This window comes from Strigops habroptila, chromosome 12 (assembly GCF_004027225.2).
Source record: "Strigops habroptila isolate Jane chromosome 12, bStrHab1.2.pri, whole genome shotgun sequence".
Taxonomy (NCBI): domain Eukaryota; kingdom Metazoa; phylum Chordata; class Aves; order Psittaciformes; family Psittacidae; genus Strigops; species Strigops habroptila.
In genome coordinates this window covers 27,075,478-27,098,168 of record NC_044288.2, presented here as the reverse complement: position 1 = coordinate 27,098,168, position 22,691 = coordinate 27,075,478, and the positions used below count along the sequence as shown (strand labels likewise).

General features: G+C 43.2%; 1 pseudogene; it reads left to right on the top strand.

The window, feature by feature from the left end:
• Positions 1-10,858: 10,858 nt before the first annotated feature.
• LOC115615499 lies at positions 10,859-12,320 on the top strand (annotated as a pseudogene).
• The last annotated feature ends 10,371 nt before the right edge of the window (positions 12,321-22,691 follow it).

The following is a 22,691-nucleotide window of genomic DNA, read 5'->3' as shown; positions in this document are numbered from 1 at the left end:
AAACACATCCTCTGAGTATGACAAAATAGTTAAACTGTTGTTTCAAATTCTAGATCACACTATTTTCACATCTCTCTAATCTCATATTCCCCTTTAAATTATAAATTGCCCAAGTGGCATGGACTAAGCCAAGGGAACTTTTGGAATGTGTTTAGTATGGTTTTATTATAATAGCTTTATTGCAGGTTCAGGATATGATTTGGTGTATGGGAGATATTCAGCGATGCCTCCCTCAGGATTTATTCTCTTTTAACGAACAGTGAGAGACAATATCAGTGTATGTGATGTATGCTTTAGCATTGTTGGTGAGTTTCTGCAGTTAAAGGTATGCGTCATTGTTATTTACTCTGTATTATTTATACTGCAAGCTGCTTGGAGGCCCAAGCCCCATGCACTAGGCAGTGTAAAAATACAGATATTATCTATATTTTCTAGCTGCCTTTTCTGAGAAGAAGAGATAAAGGCAAGCTTTGAAAGAAGTGTGTCAGACTCCCTCCTCCTCCTCAGGTACAGTTAACACCCTGGGACATGTCATTCACCGGTTAAGTGATTGATGGTGGTGTGTTTAACCATTTAAGTGGTTCTGGCATTCTAGGAATTGTAACATTGTTGGGCATTTTGCTGGCTTTGTCTTCATGATCCCATTTTAGTGTTTGGTTCAGAAAAGGAGACTACTAACTAAATTCAATACTCAGTAAATTCACTAAAGTCTCAGAAAAAAAGACGACATCATGAAGGGACAGTGTCTAGAACAGAACGAATCTGAGCCCTGCAATACTTAGTTTAGTAATAAGTTTAGGTTTGAATGTCATTATTGGAAGTTCGGCCTACTCAGTACAACATTTATGAGGAATGCATTCTTTTGTGTGACAAGTAATAGGTCGTTAAGTGAATTCTAAGTGTCACACATGTCTGTTCAGGCATACACTGAAGTGTCTCCAATAGCAATTTTTGCCCTTGTTGAAAGAAATGAAGAAGGGCTTTCTGTAACAAAAATGCCAATGAATGCATATGTATATCATAAAACCTCTGAATTTTCCGCTGTGGTAGTGAGAGGCACTGAATACAATAAAAGAGGTAGTAGTGAGGTGAGGGTCGGTCTCTTCTCCCAAGTAACAAGTGCTAGGACAAGAGGAAAAAGCCAGGGGAGGTTTAGACTGGATATTAGGAACAATTTCTTCCCCAAAGGGTGCTCAGGCATTGGAACAGGCTGCCCAGGGCAGCAGTGGAGTCACCGTCCTTGGAAGTTGTCGTGGCTCAAGCCCAGCCGGTAACTCGGAACTACGCAGCTGCTCGCTCACTCCCCCCATTCTTCCTCCCCCCGCTCCCGGAGGGATGGGGAGGAGAATCAAAAGAATGTAACTCCCACAGGTTGAGATAAGAACAGTCCTAAGAACAGTAACTAAGGTATAACACAAAACCACTACTGCTGCCACCAATGATAATAATGATAAGGGAAATAACAAGGGGAGAGGATACAATTGCTCACCACCCACCGACCGATACCCAGCCCGACCCGAGCAGCGATCTCGGCCTTCTGGGTAACTCCCCCCAGTTTCTATCCTGGGCATGACGTGCTGTGCTATGGAACACCCCTTTGGCCAATTTGGGTCAGGTGTCCTGTCTCTGCTTACTCCCAGCTTCCCCTCCTCCCTGGCAGAGCATGAGATGGAGAAAGTCCTTGATTAGAGTAAACATTACTTAGCAACAACTAAAACCATCGGTGTTATAAGTGTTATTCCCAGGCTGAAAGTCAAAAACACAGCACTGCAGCAGCTACTAAGAAGGAGAAAAAATGACTGCTGTAGGTGAACCGAGGACAGTACCCACCCCTTATTCCATACCATTCATGTCATGCTCAGATCCCACATTTTTCAATATACCATTGCTTTTGTCTCTCATATATATATATATACACACACACACACCCCAAAGAGAGAGATATCATTCCCTAGTCCATGGACCAATCCCTATAAAGTTGCTGAATTCATCCAGTCCATACTGTCAGGCTCCATCTCTTGTAATAGTCTATCAGGGCAGGAGGGATGGTGTGTAGTGTTGGGTTGTTGCCTGCTGATGACACCACCGAACTCGTCTGGTCACTGCTGAGCTCGTCTGGTTTCATCAAATTTCATTCTTTGTTGGGGTGATGATCAGAGGGAAGTCAGGGTCAGTTGCGGGTGACCTGAAGATATCTAGCTGGTGGGCTATCAAAGTGTTATAGAGCAGGCAGCAGCATAAAATTGAGTTCCTTGGCTGTTTTCCCCCAAAATTAAATCCCCTTGAGGTACACATCGGACTTCCCCATCTTCCGCATTACCGACCAAGTATATCCAGGTCCCTGAGCAAAAGCAACCCCACGAGTGGGTTTGCCTTTACCTGAAGCAGGAATAACCTAGACTGTCTTCCCCAACAAATTCTTTATGTGCACCACAGGAATTTTATTCCCCTCTACAGTGATTGGTCTGGGCCAGCCCTGTTGGCAGATCCCCTCGTGTTGACCAACCAGGTGCCTTTTGGCAAATGTGTATCCCAGTGTTTGGAAGTCCCAACACCCATTGCTCTCAGTGTAGTTTTTAACAGCCCATTGTACCGTTCGATTTTCCCAGAGGCTGGTGCATGGTAGGGGATGTGATATACCCACTCAATGCCATGCTCTTCGGCCCAAGTGTCTATAAGGTTGTTCCGGAAATGAGTCCCATTGTCTGACTCAGTTCTCTCTGGGGTGCCATGTCACCACAAGCCTTGTTTCTCAAGGCCCAGGAGAGTGTTCCGGGCAGTGGCATGGGGCACAGCGTATGTTTCCAGCCATCCGGTGGTTGCTTCCACCATGGTAAGCACATAGCGCTTGCCTTGGTGGGTCGGTGGGAGTGTGATATAGTCAATCTGCCAGACCTCCCCATACTTGTACTTCAGCCATCGTCCTCCATACCAGAGAGGCTTTAACCGCTTGGCTTGTTTGATTGCAGCACATGTTTCACATTCATGAATAACCTGGTCAATAGTGTCCATTGTTGAGTCCACCCCTCGATCACGAGCCCATCTGTATGTTGCATCTCTCCCTTGATGGCCTGAGGTGTCATGGGCCCACCGGGCTAAAAATAATTCACCCTTTTACTGCCAATCTAAGTCCATCTGAGCCACTTCAATCTTAGGAGCTTTATCCACTTGCTAATTGTTCTGGTGTTCCTCAGTGGCCCAACTCTTGGGCACATGAGCATCTTCGTGGCATACTTCACCACCAGGGTCTGCACCCAGGCAGCGATATCTTGCCACAGTGCAGCAGCTCAGATGGGTTTACCTCTGCGTTGCCAGTTGCTCTGCTTCCATTGCTGCAACCACCCCCACAGGGCATTTGCCACCATCCATGAGTCAGTATAGAGATAAAGTACTGGCCATTTTTCTTGTTCAGCAATGTCCAAGGCCAGCTGGATGGCTTTCACCTCTGCAAACTGACTCGATTCACCCTCTCCTTCAGCAGTTTCTGCAACTTGTTGCAGCGGACCCCACACAGCTGCCTTCCATCTCTGATGCTTTCCCACAATACGGCAGGACCCATCAGTAAACAAGGCATATTGCTTTTCACTCTCTGACAGTTCATTATATGGTGGGGTCTCTTCAGCATGCATCACCTCCTCTTCTGGTGACATCCCAAAATCTTTGCCCTCTGGCCAGTCCATGATGACTTCTAGAATTCCTGGATGACTGGGATTTCCTATTCGAGCTCGTTGTGTAATTAGTGCGGCCCACTTACTCCATGTAGCATAGGTTGCATGATGTGTAGAGGAGACCCTGCCTTTGAACATCCAGCCCAGCACAGGCAACCGGGATGCCAGGAGAAGCTGTGCTTCAGTGCCAATCACTTCTGAAGCAGCTCGAACCCCTGCATAGGCTGCCAGTATCTCTTTTTCAGTGGGAATGTAGCTGGCCTCGGATCCTTTATATCCCCGACTCCAAAAGCCGAGAGGTTGACCTCCAGTCTCCCCTGGAGCTTTCTGCCAGAGGCTCCAGGTAGGACCATTCTCCCCAGCTGCGGTGTAGAGCACATTTTTGACATCTGGCCCAGCCCGGACTGGTCCAAGGGCTACTGCATGAACTATATCTTGTTTAATTTGTTCAAAGGCTTGCTGTTGCTCAGGGCCCCATTTGAAATCATTCTTCTTCCGGGTCACGTGGTAGAGAGGGCTTGCAATCAGACTGTAATTTGGGATGTGCGTTCTCCAGAACCCCACACCACCTAAGAAAGCTTGTGTTTCTTTCTTGTTAGTTGGTGGAGACATTGCTGTTATCTTGTTGATCACATCTGTGGGGACCTGGCGACGTCCATCTTGCCATTTTATCCCCCAAAATTGAATCTCCTGTGCAGGTCCCTTGACCTTACTCCGTTTTATGGCAAAACCGGCCTTCAGGATGATTTGGATTATCTTCCTCCCTTTCTCAAAAACTTCTTCTGCTGTATCACCCCACACGATGATGTCATCAATGTATTGCAGGTGTTCTGGAGCTTGCCCCTGTTCCAGTGCAGTCTGGATCAGCCCATAGCAGATGATAGGGCTGTGTTTTCCATCCCTGGGGCAGTCGGTTCCAAGTATATTGGACACCCCTCCAAATGAAAGCAAACTGTGGCCTGCATTCTGCTGCCAAAGGGATTGAGAAAAATGAATTGGCAATATCAACTGTGGCATACCACTTGGCTGCTTTTGGCTCCAGTTCATATTGAAGTTCTAGCATGTCTGGTACAGCAGCACTCAATGGTGGTGGTGTGACTTCATTCAGGCCACAATGGTCTACTGCTAGTCTCCATTCTCCATTAGACTTTTGCACTGGCCATATGGGGCTATTGAAGGGTGAGCGGGTCCTGCTGATCACTCTTTAGCTCTCCAGTCTGCGGATCAGCTTATGGATGGGAATCAGGGAGTCTCGGTTGGTGTGATATTGCCACTGTTGTGCACTGTTGTGGTCGCGACTGTCACTTGTTGTTCTTCGACCTTCAGCAACCCCACAACAGAAGGATCCTCTGAGAGACCGGGTAAGGTGGACAGCTGCTTCATTTCCTCTGTCTCCAAGGCAGCGATACCAAAAGCCCATCTATACCCTTTTGGGTCTTTGAAGTACCCTCTCCTGAGATAGTCTATGCCAAGGATGCATGGAGCCCCTGGACCAGTCACAATGGGGTGTTTTTGCCACTTCCTCCCAGTCAGGCTGATTTCAGCTTCCAGCATAGTTAACACTTGGGATCCTCCTGTCACTCCAGAAATATAAATGGGTTCCACCCCTTGATACCTTGTGATGGCATCAGGGTACACTGTGCACCGGTATCTACTAGAGCCTTATACTTCCGTGGGACTGATGTGCCAGGCCATCTGATCCACACAGTCCCGTAAACCCAATTATCCCTCTCCTCCACCTGGCTGGAGGCAGGGCCCCTCTAATAATGATCATCAAATTCTCCTCTTCTGTCTTGTAGAAAGGGATTAGTATTCCTTATCACAGGAGCTGGAGTAAAATCAGCTCTTCCTCTCCCCCTGGGAAACTGCTCACCAGAGACTGGAGCAGCAGCTTTCCTGGGAGGATCATCCTTGACCATTGTTCTCCTCTTCAGTTCACGCACCCGTTGCTCCAGAGCTGAGGCAGGTTTTCCATCCCACTTTCTCATGTTTTCTCCATAATCCCGCAGGTAAAACCATAGGGTGGCCCGTGGCATGTACCTCTGTTATTTTCTTTCTCGAGCAGTAGGGCGTCTTCTGTTAATAGTTAGACATGGGTTGATACACGTGAAGAGCTGGATAGATCGGATAAATTGTCTCTCAATTGTTTGAACTCCTGGGACAGTTTTTCCACAGCTGAAATAACGGAAGGGGTGAGATGATTGTCTTTGAACTCTTGGAGTTGACGATTCACTTCATCCACTGTTGGTGGTGCTAGGTCATTCCAGGTCATAGAATCATAGAATCATAGAATCGTAAGGGTTGGAAAGGACCTTAAGATCATCTAGTTCCAACCCCCCTGCCATGGGCAGGGACACCTTGCCCTAAACCACGTGGTTCAAGGCTCTGTCCAACCTGGCCTTGAACACTGCCAGGGATGGAGCATCCACAACCTCCCTGGGCAACCCATTCCAGTGCTTCACCACCCTCACTGTAAAGAACTTCTTCCTTATATCTAGTCTAAACTTCCCCTGTTTAAGTTTGAACCCATTACCCCTTGTCCTACCACTACAGTCCCTAAGGAAGAGTCCCTCCCCAGCATCCTTGTAGACCCCCCTCAGATACTGGAAGGCTGCTATGAGGTCACCACGCAGCCTTCTCTTCTCCAGGCTGAACAGCCCCAACTCTCTCAGCCTGTCTTCATACGGGAGGTGCTCCAGCCCTCTTATCATCCTCGTGGCCCTCCTCTGGACTCGCTCCAACAGCTCCATGTCCTTTTTGTGTTGAGGACACCAGAACTGTACACAGTACTCCAAGTGAGGTCTCACGAGAGCAGAGTAGAGGGGCAGGATCACCTCCTTCGACCTGCTGGTCACGCTTCTTTTGATGCAGCCCAGGATACGGTTGGCTTTCTGGGCTGCAAGTGCACACTGCCGACTCATGTTAAGCTTTTCGTCAACCAACACCTCCAAGTCCTTTTCTGCAGGGCTGCTCTGAATCTCTTCTCTGCCCAGCCTGTAGCAGTGCCTGGGATTGCCCCCACCCAGGTGTAGGACCTTACACTTGGCTTGGTTAAACTTCATAAGGTTGGCATCGGCCCACCTCACAAGCATGTCAAGGTCCCTCTGGATGGCATCCCTTCCCTCCAGCGTATCAACCGAACCACACAGCTTGGTGTCGTCGGCAAACTTGCTGAGGGCGCACTCAATCCCACTGTCCATGTCACCGACAAAGATGTTGAACAGGACTGGTCCCAACACCGATCCCTGAGGGACACCACTCGTTACAGGTTTCCAACTGGACATCGAGCCATTTACCACAACTCTTTATGTGCGGCCATCGAGCCAGTTTTTTATCCACCAAGTGGTCCATCTATCAAATTGATGTCTCTCCAATTTAGAGACAAGGATGTCGTGTGGGACAGTGTCGAACGCTTTGCACAAGTCCAGGTAGATGACGTCAACTGCTCTGCCCCTGTCCATCAGTTCCGTGGCTCCATCCTAGAAGGCCACCAAATTGGTCAGGCAGGATTTCCCCTTAGTGAAGCCATGTTGGCTGTCACCAGCCACCTCATTGTTTTTCATGTGCCTTAGCATGTTTTCCAGGAGAAAGTGCTCATCAATGCTAATGAGTGGGCATATGAGAATGGTGCACTCCACGTAAGTTTCTGCCACATGGGTCATGTACATTCAACTTCATCTGGATCTACGGGTGCATTCCTGGCATCCGACCTATGACAGATCATCTCTAGAATGGCTGATTCCCTCAGAGACTGAATGCCTCTTTCTATAATGGTCCAGTTGGCTGAGTGATTCATAATATCGTCTTCGTAGGGAAACCTTTCCTTCACAGCCGCCAAGAGCCGCCTCCAAAAGCTGAGGGCTCATTTCTCTTTTGCAATCGTTTTGTCAATTCCTCCTTCCCCAGCAAGTGATCCCAGCTGCTTGGCTTCCCTACCTTCTAGTTCGTGACCGTCAGCCCCATTGTCCCAGCATCGGAGCAACCAGGTGACGATGTGCTCCCCTGGAAGATGAGTGAAATCTTTTCGCATATTCCGCATCTTGGTCGAGGTCCGGGGTCAAGAAGTCACCTCTTTTTCTTCTTCCTCTTCTTCTGATCCACGTAGTAGTAACTCTTGTTCAGATGCTGTCCCCTGTAGTAAGTGCATTGGGACTTCATCTTTCTTCACTGCATGGGTTGCTCTTTGTGCCTCTCGTTTGCTATTCCCCTTTCTTACAGGGGCAACCGATATTGTCACAAATTGGCCATTTGGTTTGGCTGCAGTATCTGCCCCTAGGGTTGGAGTGGTTGCAGTGTCTGTTGTCGGGGTTGGTGCAGCTGCTGTGCTTGGGAGTTGAAGGACATAAGTGTTCAAAAAACATGTAGACAAGGCCCTTAGTGATATGGTTTAGTGGTGGCCTTGGCAGTGCTGGGGAATGGTTGATTCTATGATTCCATGAAAGGCAAAGACCAATTAAAACATCTTTGCTTTGTTTCAATTGCAAAATAAGCCATGTTCTCTAAATACACTGAATGTAATTCAGTAAGTGAGCAGATACCTCAGAATAATATGACTGAATCACCATAGTGGTTAGTTGTTTGTGTTGGTGTTTTTATTAAAGTGGAGTGGAACAGAATTTTGTCCACTAGACAGAATAATAATTGAAGTAAACGCGCAGGTTTGTCTGCCGTGGTGGGTATTTTTTGGTCTTTCTAAGTAATGATCCAAGTTCTTCAGTTGCTATGGCTTAGTATTCCTGAATATAAATTATCTTCAGGAACTATAATCATAGAATCATAAAATCATAGAATAGTTAAGGTTGGAAAGGACCTTGAGATCATCTAGGTAAAACCCCCTTCCCACGGGCAGGGACACCTCGCACTAAACCATGTCACACAAGACTCCCTCCAACCTGGCCTTGAACACCGCCAGGGATGGAGCATTCACAACTTCCTTGGGCAACCCATTCCAGTGCCTCACCACCCTCACAGTAAAGAACTTCTTCCTGATATCTAACCTAAACTTCACCTGTTTAAGTTTGAACCCATTACCCTTTGTCCTACCACTACAGTCCCTAATGAAGAGTCCCTCTCCAGCATCCTTGTAGCCCCCGTTCAGATACTGGAAGCTACTCTGTGGTCTCCACGCAGCTTCTCTTCTCCAGGCTGAACAGCCCCAACTTTCTCAGCCTGTCTTCACATGGGAGGTGCTCCAGCTCCTGATCATCCTCATGGGCTCCTCTGGACTTGCTCCAACAGCTCCCTGTCCTTCTTATGTTGAGGACACCAGAACTGCACACCATGCTCCAAGTGGGGTCTCACGAGAGCAGAGTAGAGGGGCAGGATCACCTCCTTCGACCTGCTGGTCACACTCCTTTTGATGCAGACCAGCACATGGGTGGTTTCTGGGCTCAAGTGCACACTGAAGCTGGGTCATGTTCAGTTTCTCATTGACCAACATGCGCAAAGTCCTTCTCTGCAGGGCTGCCCTGAATCACTTCGCTGCCCAACCTGTATCTGTACCTGGGATTGCCCTGACCCAGGTGCAGGACCTTGCACTTGGCTTGGTTGAGCTTCACGAGGCTGGCATTGGCCCAACTCTCTAGTCAAGGTCAAGGTCCTCCTGGATCCCATCCCTTCCCTCCAGTGTATCAACTGAACCACACAGCTTGGTGTCGTCGACAAACTTGCTGAGGGTGCATCAATCCCACTGCCCATGTCGCCAACAAAGATGTTGAACAGGATTGGTCGCAACACTGACCCCTGACGGACACCACTCATTACCTGTCAGTTGGACATTAAGCCATTGACCACAACTCTTTGCATTCGACCATCCAGCCAATTCGTTATCCACCTGGTGGTCCATCCATCAAACTGATGTCTCTCCAATTTAGAGACAAGGACAGTGTCAAACACTTTGCACAAGTCCAGGTAAATGACGTCAACTGCTCTGCCCTTGTCCATCAGTTCTGTAGCCTCATCACAGAAGGCCACCAAATTGGTCAGGCAGGATTTGCCCTTAGTGAAGCCATATTGGCTGTCACCAACCACCTCATTGTTTTTCATGTGCCTTAGCATGCTTTCCTGGAGAATCTGCTCCATGATCCTGCCAGGCACAGTGGTGAGACTGACTGGTCTGTAGTTTTCAGCCTGGGTCTTCCATATTCCCCTTCATGAAATCGGGGGTTATATTTCCCTTCTTCCAGTCATCAGGAACTTCACCTGACTGCCAGGATTTTTCAAATACGATGGTCAGTGGCTTAGCAACTTCATTCGCCAGCTCCTTCAGGACCCGTGGATGGATTTCATCAGGTCGCATGGGCTTGTTTACGTTCAGGTTCTCAAGATGATCTCAAACTTGATCCTCTCCTACAGTGGGCCTAAGGCCTTCATTCTCATAGTCCCTGCATCTGCCTTCCAAGTCTTGAGCGGTGTGGTCAGAACACTTGCTGGTGAATACTGAGGCAAAAAGTCATTAAGAACCTCAGTCTTCTCCAAATCCAGGGTAGCCAGTTCTCCTGTTTCATCCCGGAGAAGACCCACATTATCCCTAGACTTTCTTTTGTTGGCAACATACCTATAGAAGCCCTTCCTGTTACCCTTGACATCCCTGGCCAGACTCAATTCTGTCTGGGTCTTAGCTTTCCTGACCTGGTCCCTAGCTTCCGGACAATGTCCCTGTATTCTTCCCAGGCCGTCTGTCCGTGCTTCCACCTTCTGTAAGTTTCTTTTTTCCTTCTAAGTTTTCTCAGCAGCTCCTTCTCTTATGAAGGTCTCCTGGTCTTCCCACTCCATTTCCTTCTTGTCGGGATGCAACACTCCTAAGCTTGGAGCAGTGATCCTTGAACATCAACCAGCAGTCTTGGGCTCCCCTGCCCTTTAGGGTTTCATTCCATGGAACCATACTGAGCAGGTTCCTGAAAAGTCCCAAGTCTGCTCTCTTGAAGTCCAGGGCAGTGAACTTGCTCTTCCCACTGTCCTGAGGATCTTGAACTCGATCGCAATGTCACGTAAAGTGTGAGGTATTACGTGTGTACCTCCCAGGGATGTAAGGGGTAGATTTTGTAGAAACAGACAGTGCTGTCTCCCTCAGACGACTACCCCAACCTATTGCTTGCTATCACATGCGTGCGTGCCTCTCAGGGGCTTAAGGGCTGGGTTTTGTTGAAACAAAACATGCTGCTTTCCTGAGACGACTGTCCCATTCAGAAATGAATAGCAGTGAAGCTGCCCCTCAGGGGCATGTGTTGTATGGTCTTCTAGAGAAACATAAGGCTCGCCCCTCTCTGCCAGGGGTAGAATGGGCCAAGAAAAATTGGCATAATTTGCAAAGTGTAACAGACCGAGTAAGCGCCTTGCAAAAGGACACAAAACTCCGGCCCGGAAAGGGTAAATCAATTGCGGCGGCCATACTGAGTGCCAGCTTGGCTGCTGCAGTAGAGGCTGGAGAACAACAACAAATGGCTGAATCTTGGTTCATACAAACTTTACAAGACCTGCAGGACCAGGTAGTTAACTTAAAAGAACAGTTAGACAAAGAGAAAAGTCAGACTAACTACTTGAAATTAGCCCTGAAAGAGCAACTCCTGGCAGAGAAAAGCACCTCTCCGCGGTCCGAGAAAACAATTGAATACCCCCACAGTGACCTCGAAGAGGCGAGACTAAGGTTAGAAAAATTAAATGTTCCTGCCACTTCTCTCCGACCCTTGAAAAAAATTGAATATACTTACAAAGACGGAGAGGACGAATTCCCACAAATTCCCACCAAAGAGGTTCCGTTACTGCTACGGAATTAGCTAAACTTCGAAAGGAATTCGGTCGTACTCCAGAAGAATCAGAAACCAAATCTGTTTGGAGAGTATGGTTGTCTGGTGGAGATAAAATTTTACTGAGAAGGAAGCTGAGGGATTTTGGGGGCCGGGAGTATTTTTAACCACCGGTAACCACCGCGCACCCTGCGCATTAACTCAAAGAGCAACTTACTGGGCTGGAGGACTTAACCCTTTGGAAAGGGGAGATCCCCTCTCCATCACAGGGACAGTCGACCAGTTGGTAGAAAATGTACAGAAAGCGGCATGTCTGTAAATGATGTACAATCGGGAACTTAAACAGGAGTCCCCGATGATGATACCGGTCGATCCCGAACATACGACTCCCCTTATTCGGGGTCTCCCCGACTCCCTGAAAGCCGTGGGGATCCAATTGCAGAGAAAGAGACAAGCAACACCCCAAAGTGAAAAGGCCATTGCTGCCCTGAAAGGACTGCTATCACCTGATCAAAAGACTGAAAAGAAAGTATGGACATGGGGGGAAGTTGCCCAGGAATTGATTAATTATGGGAGAAAGTACGGTCCCATCAATATTTCTAGTAAAATTGATACTAAGGGACTGAGGCGAACAGAGGTCAAAATCCCTCCATGTCCAACTAATGGCAAACGCCGGACACCCCCTACTTGCCCAGGAGGTAGAAATGTTCCTAATAAAAGGCAGGAGTTGTGGACATTGGGGTGATGAAAAGATGTTCCTAAAGTTTTAATGGACGGATTACCCACTGATGAATTGGAAAAGCTGGTGTTCGAGTGGCCCGAAATAAACCCCATGGGCCCTAAAGGAAAGGAAACGTGGAAAGCCCCATTACCCCCACCACTAACTAGCTCCACCCCTTGGTTGTGAGCTCCACCCCTGTGGTTGTGGGAGGAGGGTGGATATATATTCGACAGCTCACTGAAAATAATTACGGCAAATTGCTTGTTTTGTGGGACCTGATCTGGGGGTTGGAAATAGATGATCTTAAGATCCTTTCCAAGCCCAACCATTCTGTGATTCTATGTTTCTATGTAACACAATATGTAATTCTGGCAAAGCTAATAACTCTAGAAGTTTAAAAATATAAATATTTTTCCAATAAATTCTTTTTTTTTTTTTATAGCAGATTTTGTTTTTTAAATCAAAACAATGCCCTCTAGGAATCCTGCCTCAAGAAAAGAAAACAAAAATTAAATAGAGTAGGTAGGAATGCAAGTTCATGTACACAGCGACAGGTAAATGGCTAGAAATGTATTTCAAGCTGACACTGACTACAGTTATTTCATTTGTGTTTACTCAAACATGTTCTCAGCCCTTTGGACTATGTGTTATAAAGTGTACCTGTGCCATGCACAATCCTGAGAGATTAATGCAGTTGGTCTCCTAATGATCTGCTTGTCCAATGAACTTTCTTTATATGTCTCTTTCACTGTCAATAATTGATTCCTGTAATCATAACCTCCCCCTGGTACCTCAAAGACACAATCAAACCTGGCAGTTACGCTATTACGCTACCAAAACAACCCACTCATTGTCCTACAAAAGCTAAGCCATCATTTTGATTATCAATACAGTTATTTTTTCCTTAGTTAAGAGATTGATTCCTTTAACATTGCAGAGTGGAAGAAATAAACTTCTTGCAGATCAATAGCACAGTACTTTTTTTCTTGCTTCAGACAATCCTGATAAATGCTGGTTTGGATTGCTTATCTCACTGACTCAACAGCTTAGGTAGAGACAGCAGAAATGTCAGTATTTCAAAATTTTTCTTCCCTCTCCCTTTTTTTTTCTTGTGTCATCTTAATTTACACTGTCTACTTGCCATTAAAATGTCTTTAAGTTTTACTGTAGGCATTAGTTTGGCCATTAAAGTCTTGCTGCTATAATTTTTCTGTGTTATGTTGACATTACATTCCAGTATTTAAAAAACAACATCAGAACAACCCAGGTTCACAGGTCGAATGAATTTGAAAGTTAGACGGAGCTCTGAATGATATTAATGGAAAATTGATCCTGAGAGATAAAGCTCATTGCCTAGGAATGCATAACTGGAGTATTACCTCAGCATAGGTCTCTGTGTGTCCTCTACAGGAGTAAAGTCACCAAACGTACAAGGAATTTTTATTTATATATTTTCTTCAGAAAGATTATTAGAGGACATTGCAGTGTGCTTGTATACAAACTGTTAAAGAATCTTTTCAGTATTTGAAGGAGAAAAAGAAAATCCATCTAGAATTTTCTTTCTAAAGAATGAACTCATTGAATAAAAACTGCCTGAACAGTCATTATGGGGCCTCACTGGTGCGTAGTTGCTATCCACCTGGACAGAAGAGATCCAGAGAAGCATCAGCATGGCTTTGAGCAGAGAGCATCACTTTGAAATCTCAGGATAACTACAGAGTTCTGGGGTTTATGTTGTGTGAGCAAGTTGTTCTTCTGCTGTGCTTCTCTGTCAGCATTTCTGCTGTGTATGATTCTATGTGTGTTTCTTAACCTCATCCTAGATGCAATTGAGAAGACCTTTCGTGTTTTGTCTGTCACTCAGAAGATGTGTCATTGAATGCTATTACCTCTACAGGTGTCCAATCAGAACCAGTGTCTGACTGGAGTTGCTTTCTCTGAAATACTCAGGCTAACAAAGGAGGAACTATTACAGCCTATTACATGTGAAAGGAACTTTCTCTGTATTTCTAAGTGGTGCAATTTGTTTAAGAACTCCACCAAAGTGTGCCCTAAGTAGGTTCTTAGTGCTGCCCTGTAGTCTCTGGATCCCCTGCTATGCCCCTTTGTTTAATCCTCTTTCAGAAAATCTCTTCTCAAACACCCATTTCTGTTCAGTTATTAGCATCATTTCTGTCTCACTTGTGCTGCAATCCTTTATCCCTGGTTTACCGGAAAAGTGAAGCATCATCCTACCGAAGATGGGTCTATGTGGGATTGTTTCATTTTATATTTCTACAGAACTTTTTAAAAGAAGTGTTCGTTGTACCTGGGAATTAAATCTCACTGATTCTGGTAAAAATAATAACACCTCTAGTGGTATTGTGAACTGCTGGTATATGTAGTGGTAATTCACTGATGCACAGCAGACAACAGATAATGCACTGATGTAAATTGATGCACAGCAACTGGTGTACCTTTCCTATCTCTGACATAAAAATCAGGTGGATAAAATTCAAAAATAGAAGACAGGAATTGCAGTGAGCTGTTCACCAGAGGTTCAGACTCTGCAAACAAGATGCCCCACGCGCTCCTGAAAAATGTAGCCTCTCTGCCTCTTTTTGCCTAGTTAGGGTCATGTTCAAATCCTTTCATCTTTACATCACATTGCTTCTTGCTTCACTGTTGCATCTTGCCCTCTTTCCTGGTTTGTTGCTGCCTTAGAAGCTTCTGTTCCAGAGACTAGAGAGGAACATTTATTAAGAGAGATTTATCTGGAAAGGTCAAACTCTACATTACTTCAGCATTAGGTTCAGTCTGCAGGATAATGATTTCATTTAGAACACTGAGATTCTTCAGACTTAGCACTTACTTTAAAATATGACTTTAAGGAATCAAACATGTCAAAGTAAGGTAAATGAGTGAATCTCCATTCTGCTGAGGGCTTCTGAAGCACTGAAAACTTTAATATTTTGTTCATTCATTTACACTAAATTTTGGTTTCAATAAAAAGCCCTACATATTGTTGATATTTAAAAAAACATAGCACATCTCCCTGAAACAAACTTTCTGCTCCGAATTAAAATTCAGGTTGCTTCACGTTTCCTGTTAAGGCAGAGAAAAGGTTATAAACTTTCCATAGACAGAAAATGGAATAAATTACTCTTATAACTATAAATGTTAGTCTAATCATATATGGGTAATACCAACAGGGTTTCTTCATGTTAGTCTATAAATCGGTATCTGTTGTTTTGTGTTACAATTTATTAGCGCTTCCCCATAAACTCAGTTATAGCTTCTTTTTTAATACTTACACTATAACAAAAATAAAGCTGTTATGAAAGTCAAGATTTTGAAATTAATGATTTAAATCTCTGCTTCATTGACAAGGACCTAATTCTAGCTGTTATAGGGCTTTATGCCTGCATGATTTAGTAAAGCACATATTTACATATTTAACAATAAAGCACATGGGAACTATAGCCCTGTGTAGTAGCATCTGGAAATTCACATATATATGCCAGGCACAGTGTGAACACAGATCAAAAAGAGACTATACAGGGATTTTATTTAAGTATTTAACAGGATAGAACAGATTCAGATGTATAGGAACATAGGAAACAGCATTAGCTGGCTATGGTCTTACAAAACGTGGCTTGTGATTTATTGAACTTTTGTGGGCATCATAGTGTGGTTTAAAGAGGTGTTTGAAGATGTATAATGGAATAATTTGGTGGATATTTAAGGGACCTCTTCGCAGCGTGAGAGCACTATCGAAGAAAGCATTTGTTTCAAATGTAACAAGCAGATAAAAGATGCTGGGGTCATGGGCTAACCTGAGACAGGGTTTGACCTCCTAATACTCAGGAAGAGCCAAGTAAGATAGACACAGGCTAAGAAGGGCTTTGAACATGAAGATAAGCAGTTCATGTTTGAAGTAACAGAGGAGGAGGAGGAAGTGCCTAAAGAAAGGGCATATAAGAAAAATAGCTAAGTTAGGAAAATAGTGTTTTCAGATATTAGTAGGAAAGGTTGCATAATTACATATCTGTTTTGCATGTCATGCAGAAAAGTTCTGTAAGGGTTTGGCACGCTCTTGATACGAGGTCCTGGAGAGAAGTTGGGTTTATAAAAAACGCCCTGGGCCCCAAGGAAAACACAGGATAGGGTTGCTGAGAAGACTGTAGGCACTTTGTTAGTTTGTTGTATGGGAGAGATAAGGGAAGATGTTAGGGATGAGGGATTAAGAGCTCTCTCTTAGTTATATAGGTAGTTCTATGGAAGTAGCTTCATATAGACCCATGGAGAACTCACAGATGCAGCTCTCTTAGTCTCAGTAAAGACAGGTCTAGAGTGTAGAGAAGAATGACAAAACATCATAGCTAGAGCCTGAGTTGTGTTTGTGGAGGAAACATTTGAGAAAATGTGGGACAGGTGAAAGGCAGAATGCTGAGAGACTTCATGAATGCTGAAGAGAGGGTAAGGGTATGAAAGATTAGAGATACGAAGAAGAAAAACCATGAGAGGTGAATTAGAAAGCTGAAAGACAGGATTTGAGAAAGAACAATGCCGTGTGTTTTGGCTTACTCTTCTTTCTCCTTTTTTTATCTCTATGTATTTTACACAGTATTGTCAGGTCTCTCTCAGTATTTGCTTCTTGCTTAAAACTGCAGCTGCTGCCTGTCTGTAATCTCTTAATTCACTAAAGACATGTTGTCCCCAAGTTTTCCGTATTTTCTGCATTTTTTTATCACCCTGCATCCCTTCTTTAATATCCTTTTAGCCTGTATTTCTTCCAACACCAAATCCAAGTTTCTTATACTCATTTCAGAGCTCTTCTACATACTGGCTTCCTTTGTCTACCCATGTGTATTTTACTGATACTTTGCTTCCTTCCTCTTTGGCAATGTCTGCATTTCATTAAAAATCTTGAAGACTTCTTTCTTACTGCCTCTTAAGCATGGAGTATCCTTCCAAGGCTGATGTATAACTTAATCTCCTCTTTACTGCTATTACATATAAGCACCACAGAAATTACCAACTGGAAATATCCTTCTGCCTTCATTTTTGTAGCAGTTATAGGATCCTGGAGATGGGATGTCTCCTTCCGTCCCATCTCAGGATATTAAAATGAGAGCTAAATAACAGTTGCAGAACTATTACAATTTCTGCATCAAAAGCTTACTTCTTCACTACCTTAAACTGCATATTCTCATTTATGTCTGTTCAAAGTGAATGCAAAATCATAACATAAAAGGAACATATTCAGGATTGAAGTTGATGGAAAATCAGGCATGAAACTAAAAAAGGAAAAACCAGCTGCCCTTACTATTAGCATTTAACAGAATCTGTCATTTTGTCAGTGACTGAAGGAAATGTTTTAATGAAAAAAATCATGGAGATGCAAGTAGTATGTGAATGATAACTGAAAATTGCTTGTTTTGAGACTGACCCTTGACACCTTAATAAACACGTTACTGAGTTTTCTAATCCAGTTGGTATTTCATTTCTCTCCCATCACAGTGGAGTTTGGGCATCTACTTTACTTAAACCCTGCCTGTGACTTCAGCACACCTGCATTATTATAGTATTTCATGCTTAGATCAACTCTAACACAAAAAGAGACTTGCCAAAAGCAACACAGAGATCAGTGGCTGAGCTTAAAAGTAAAATTCAGGAAGCCTCATTGCCTGCTTCCTCTCTACCCACTAGACACTAGTTACTCCATAAATACAGCATCAAAAGATTGTTCTAATGCATGCCTCTACTTGAAATAAAAAAAAAATTTGAAAAAAATCAATCTCCTTGGAATCATTTAATAAGACTGAGGTGACAATTCTTTAATTGTAAGTCAAAATGAATGAGCGTGTTACTTGTGATCTGTGTCATATCTGTTTTCATTCCTGAAACATGACCTGTCACAAGTAAAATATTTAGTGGACAGTACAATGAAATCGTTTGTTATTTATGGGAACCTGTGAACTCTGATCAAGGAGAACTGTTGTCCAAGCTGGCTCTAAAATGAACATGAAGCCTAAGCCTGCCAGCTTGTTTTGTGCTGCCACCTACCATTTAACCATGATACATCTGAGCACTGCCTGGGTTTGGCATCTCCATTCTCTTCTTTTCCGCCTCTGCATATAGTATCTCACTGTAAGCAAGAAAACCAACCTAGGACCAAAAAATAAGGGTCACGTGCTTATGAACAATTTTCTATGGGAAAATTCAATCAAAGTTCTTTTAATCAAAACATTAATCTTTCAGACACATATCACAAAACCTAGAGCAAACCTGGCTGGCATTGCATCTTTTTTCTCTGAAAAGCTGTCAGCAAAAGGTGGTTGGGAAGAGAGGCAGCACAGATGCTGAAAAACTGTTCTAAACATGATAAACTTGATATTTTTTGTTTATCTCCCTCTGTGAGTTCAGTCCTTTGAGGAGGCAATGAAACAGATTTGTCAATGTTAATCAATAAAGTGAAAATCACAGTAAAGAGTATGCTAAAAACACAGTAAAGAGTATGCTAAAAACACAACAGTGAGAGATTAATCTCTTGCACTCAAAAATTGGCCTGAGTTTGTTTTTATTTAAGGGGGTGAAAAGCTGTAAAATATCAGTGCTTAAAAAACGTGCTGGATTCCTTCTTGTTTAAGTGACAGCGCAGTTTATTGTAGATTGCAGTGATCTGAACCTGAACATTAGCAATGAAGTCATGAAGATTCCAATTTGGTTTTCAGGTTGGTTTGCTCCTGACTGCAAGCAGCAAAGACACTGATATCTGCTCTCAGTATTTTGAGGCTGTTATTTGGGCTGTTATCATAGTCAACACCATCAGCAGGCTCTAAAATATTCCTATCAGCTCAGAGCTCTAGTTTATTCACTACGATGTCTCCAGACATTTTTCAATATATTGACCTTCACAGTTGCGAGGACAAATGTAAGTAAGGGATGGGATGATGGGATTCCTCCTCTCAGCTTGTTTGTCTCTCATGTGTTGGTTTTTTTTTTAATGAGATGTTATTTCTTTCTCTTTTGCCATAATTTGTCATTTCAATCAGCACAATTTTTCCAATAAAGACTTTTCCAAACCTTTTTCTTTCCAAGCTAAAATTGTGTTGGCATAACAAAGTGATCTCCTGTCAGTGACTTTATCCAGGATACATCTGCTTGTGTAATTCCTGGACATGGTGTTAATTAGATTTCTCTGAAGCTTATCTTGCAGCAGATGTTTTAGGCATACCCTTTACCATGTATCCAATAGGTCAGAGACGAACTTTCTTAGGAACAGAGTTGTTTCTTGTGTCTTGGAGATGCGCTTTGTTACTATTTTAAGTGTTTTTCTTTTCACAGACCAATGAAACACTGTCCCAAATTTAATTGCAACATCAAGCAATCCATCTCCACCCATTAATAGTATAGCTCAGTAATATCGTAGAGCTCTCTGTGTTTGATATAGATTCAGCTTTGTTTCTTTTTTTCTTTTTCCTGTATAGCAATAAATATTTGGGTGTCATGAAGTGTTGATTACAGACGAGAAATAATGTCGGGGTCATTGGAACAGCATTTTTGTTGCTGTCTGAGTGTTTCAGACTGTTGGTATGTTTCCAGTTTTTGTGCACTATTTTGAACAGAATTTCTTTATGCCAGGGCCCTGTGCAGCACTACCCTTTCTGCTGTTCTTCTTCCTCTTACACAGTGGAGATGCCAAACTCACCCAACAACTACAATGTGCAAAAACATATTGGGATGTGACAAAGACAGATAACAAAATGATACTGCTGGACTTGTGGAAAAGAAACCCAGCTAGCCAGGCTGCAATCCAAACTTTGTTCCTCCCCTCAGCCCCCTACACCCCAGCGTGTCTCCAACATTTCCTCATGGCTGGCAACTCTGAGCTTCCCAGCGTTTCCACCTGCAGCCCCTCAGGACCCACCCGCCCTGCCCCAGCTCTCCTGCCTTCCTCCTTCTTTTTCAGAAGAAGCAGTTGTATACTAACTTCCTCAAGAGCTTAAAAAGGCCTTCTTGCTTCAGAGAAAAAGTAAGGAAATCATTGTCTTAGCCAGTCTTCTGCCTTATTTTTTCACATCCTCCTAACAGAGCCCAGTGTAGGCTTCTCCTGAGAAGCCTGGTATTCAGACTACAAATGTACTGCAGAGCGCAAGTGCTTCCTGCATCTGTAGTGGGCTCCCTTCTCATGACTTCAGTCAACCAAATCTTGGGGAGCTTTCTGTATTATATAATGGTAGTTCTCTATTGGGGAATTTGGGAAAAAATAATCTTCACATTACCAGTTTGTTCTAGGTCGTACTGGGACTGGTTGACTATTTCTGCTCCACGCCCCCTTCCTTGTTTCACTGCAGCAGCACAGAAACCTGATGGGTAGCTATGGTCATAAAATGCATGTTGTCCCGCAGCACTGCCTCCAGACAGTAGTTCAGCAGAGGACCCTGCTAACGGAAGTGTAAAGGACGCAGAGTATTGGCAGCTAGACCCCCTGCTTTACTGCTGCAGTGAAGATTCTTCTCATGTTTGGTAAAGCAGTACTGGGAACGGTGTTGTGAGAGATCTGTAGGATTAAGGACAGAGGGCAGCCATTTTCCAGAAAAGACTTGATTTGCACCAGACAAAACGTTACAATTTGGTTCTTTAATATAGAAGAATACTGTTACGCTTAATATGTAACAATAAGGCTATTTTACCATTCTCTGCCTTTCTTCATAAAGTACCTGACATAAAGGGGTGGATTTTATTTCCAGAGAAGGCAACGATGTTCTGAATAGTGCTTCAAAAGCACATAATCTTGGTGCAAAACTTCTTGTTTATTGCTTCTGTTTGCTGGAAAAGTGCAGAGAAAGAAAAGGAAAGAAATAGGGATCAGGAGGAAGGGAAAGGACAGCAATGAACACCATTCTATTTACACTTAACAATATCACAAAACTGCCAGTCTTAACATATTGCTGTGGCATTCCGCTACTGCAGACATTTCTCCTTCTTTTCTTTCATGATAATGAAAATAAAACACTATTGCATCTTGAAAGCTTTACTTCTGCAATGGGATTTCAATCATAGCGTATTTGTCCAGAAACCATCAAACTTTGAGATGAATAAAAGGTCTGTCAGCTGTACATCTATAAGCTCTAGTGTCATATTTTCCTGTGTACATACCTGTCTTATGTTGCATGAGCAGGCTATACCAAAGTGTGATTATTGCTCAGAATCAAAAATAGTGGATTAAAAGGAAAAATCTATTGTTTGGTAGGTCTTAAAAATAAAATTATTAAAAAAAATTAAAAATAATCTAATGCAGGTGTAATAAGGTGGCATACAGGTCTACTAGAACAATTTCAAATTAGCTCAAGAAATTACTTTTTTAATAGCTCACTGTCTTGGAAGAAGGGAAAAATTGATAAAATAGACTTTCCTTCCAAGTAGGTCTTACATCAACCCCTTCTGCAGAAAATGCAACTTTAAAGAAGTATATTGTGCTGTATAATTTATTAGCATACGGGTTGCCTACAGTATGTACTAAATCTGCATAACTTATTAATGATACAAAGTTGGTTTTGATTTGTTGTTTTTTTTTCTTTTTCCAAAGTCCTAGCATTTCCTTTGATTTGTTGAAATGAAAGGTTTGAAAGCAGATCTTATCAGTGCCATCTCATACAGTTTAAAGTACACAAATACATTGTAATGTTAGAGTTGGAAAGTCAAGCAGAAATTACAAAACCACAATAGTAAAACAGCTCCTTGTGCATGTTCGTTGTGAGGTAATCGCTGTGAAACATACAGGTACTTCTGAGGCTTTTTAACATAAAAATAGCAGATTTATTTCAATATCAGTAGTGACATGTGTCTTTTCCCACCACGTCATTCTTTGAAAAGTCTGATCTCCAGGCATGTGATACTATTTTGATTGATATTAAATAAATAAACAAATAAACAAAAGTAAGCCAAGGCAGATGTTTGGCAAGATCAGTTTCCACCAAACAGTTTGAACTCGGCAAAACTTCAAGCATCAGTCCACAGTCTTTGAGAAAACCATAAGTATGCATTGAGAATGGCATTGGCTATTTGTGTATACTGTAGGATGTGTAAGTTATTGATGGAGTTGGACCAGTCACATGACTTGCAGATAAGCTATTATGTTCTACAAGGCTCTACACTCTTTGCTGACAAACCTAGAATTACGCCTCATGACATCAAATGGACAGGCACAAAAGCCTGCCCTTTGACACTGAAAGAAAAAGACAGGGACAATCTTTACTTATAGGAAATTACAAGATTTCCACTTGCAAGGGCTTAAATAAAGTTATAGGAGAACTTGTAAAGTAGTGTCTATTTTAAGAAAAAGACAAAATCCACATTTTGTTATTTTTTGTAAAGGACTGAAATGGTAATTACATCAGGAATCGTCAGTTACTTGCTAATGAAGAAATATCTAGATACGTTCCTCTTAGCTTCAATTAGTAAAACAAGTTTACAATAAAAGTGCAAATGCTATAGAGAGGTGCTGTAGAAAATTTGTTACGAGCTGTTGAAAAAGTTCTTGTGGCAGAGTTTTAAAACTAGTTGTGGCTT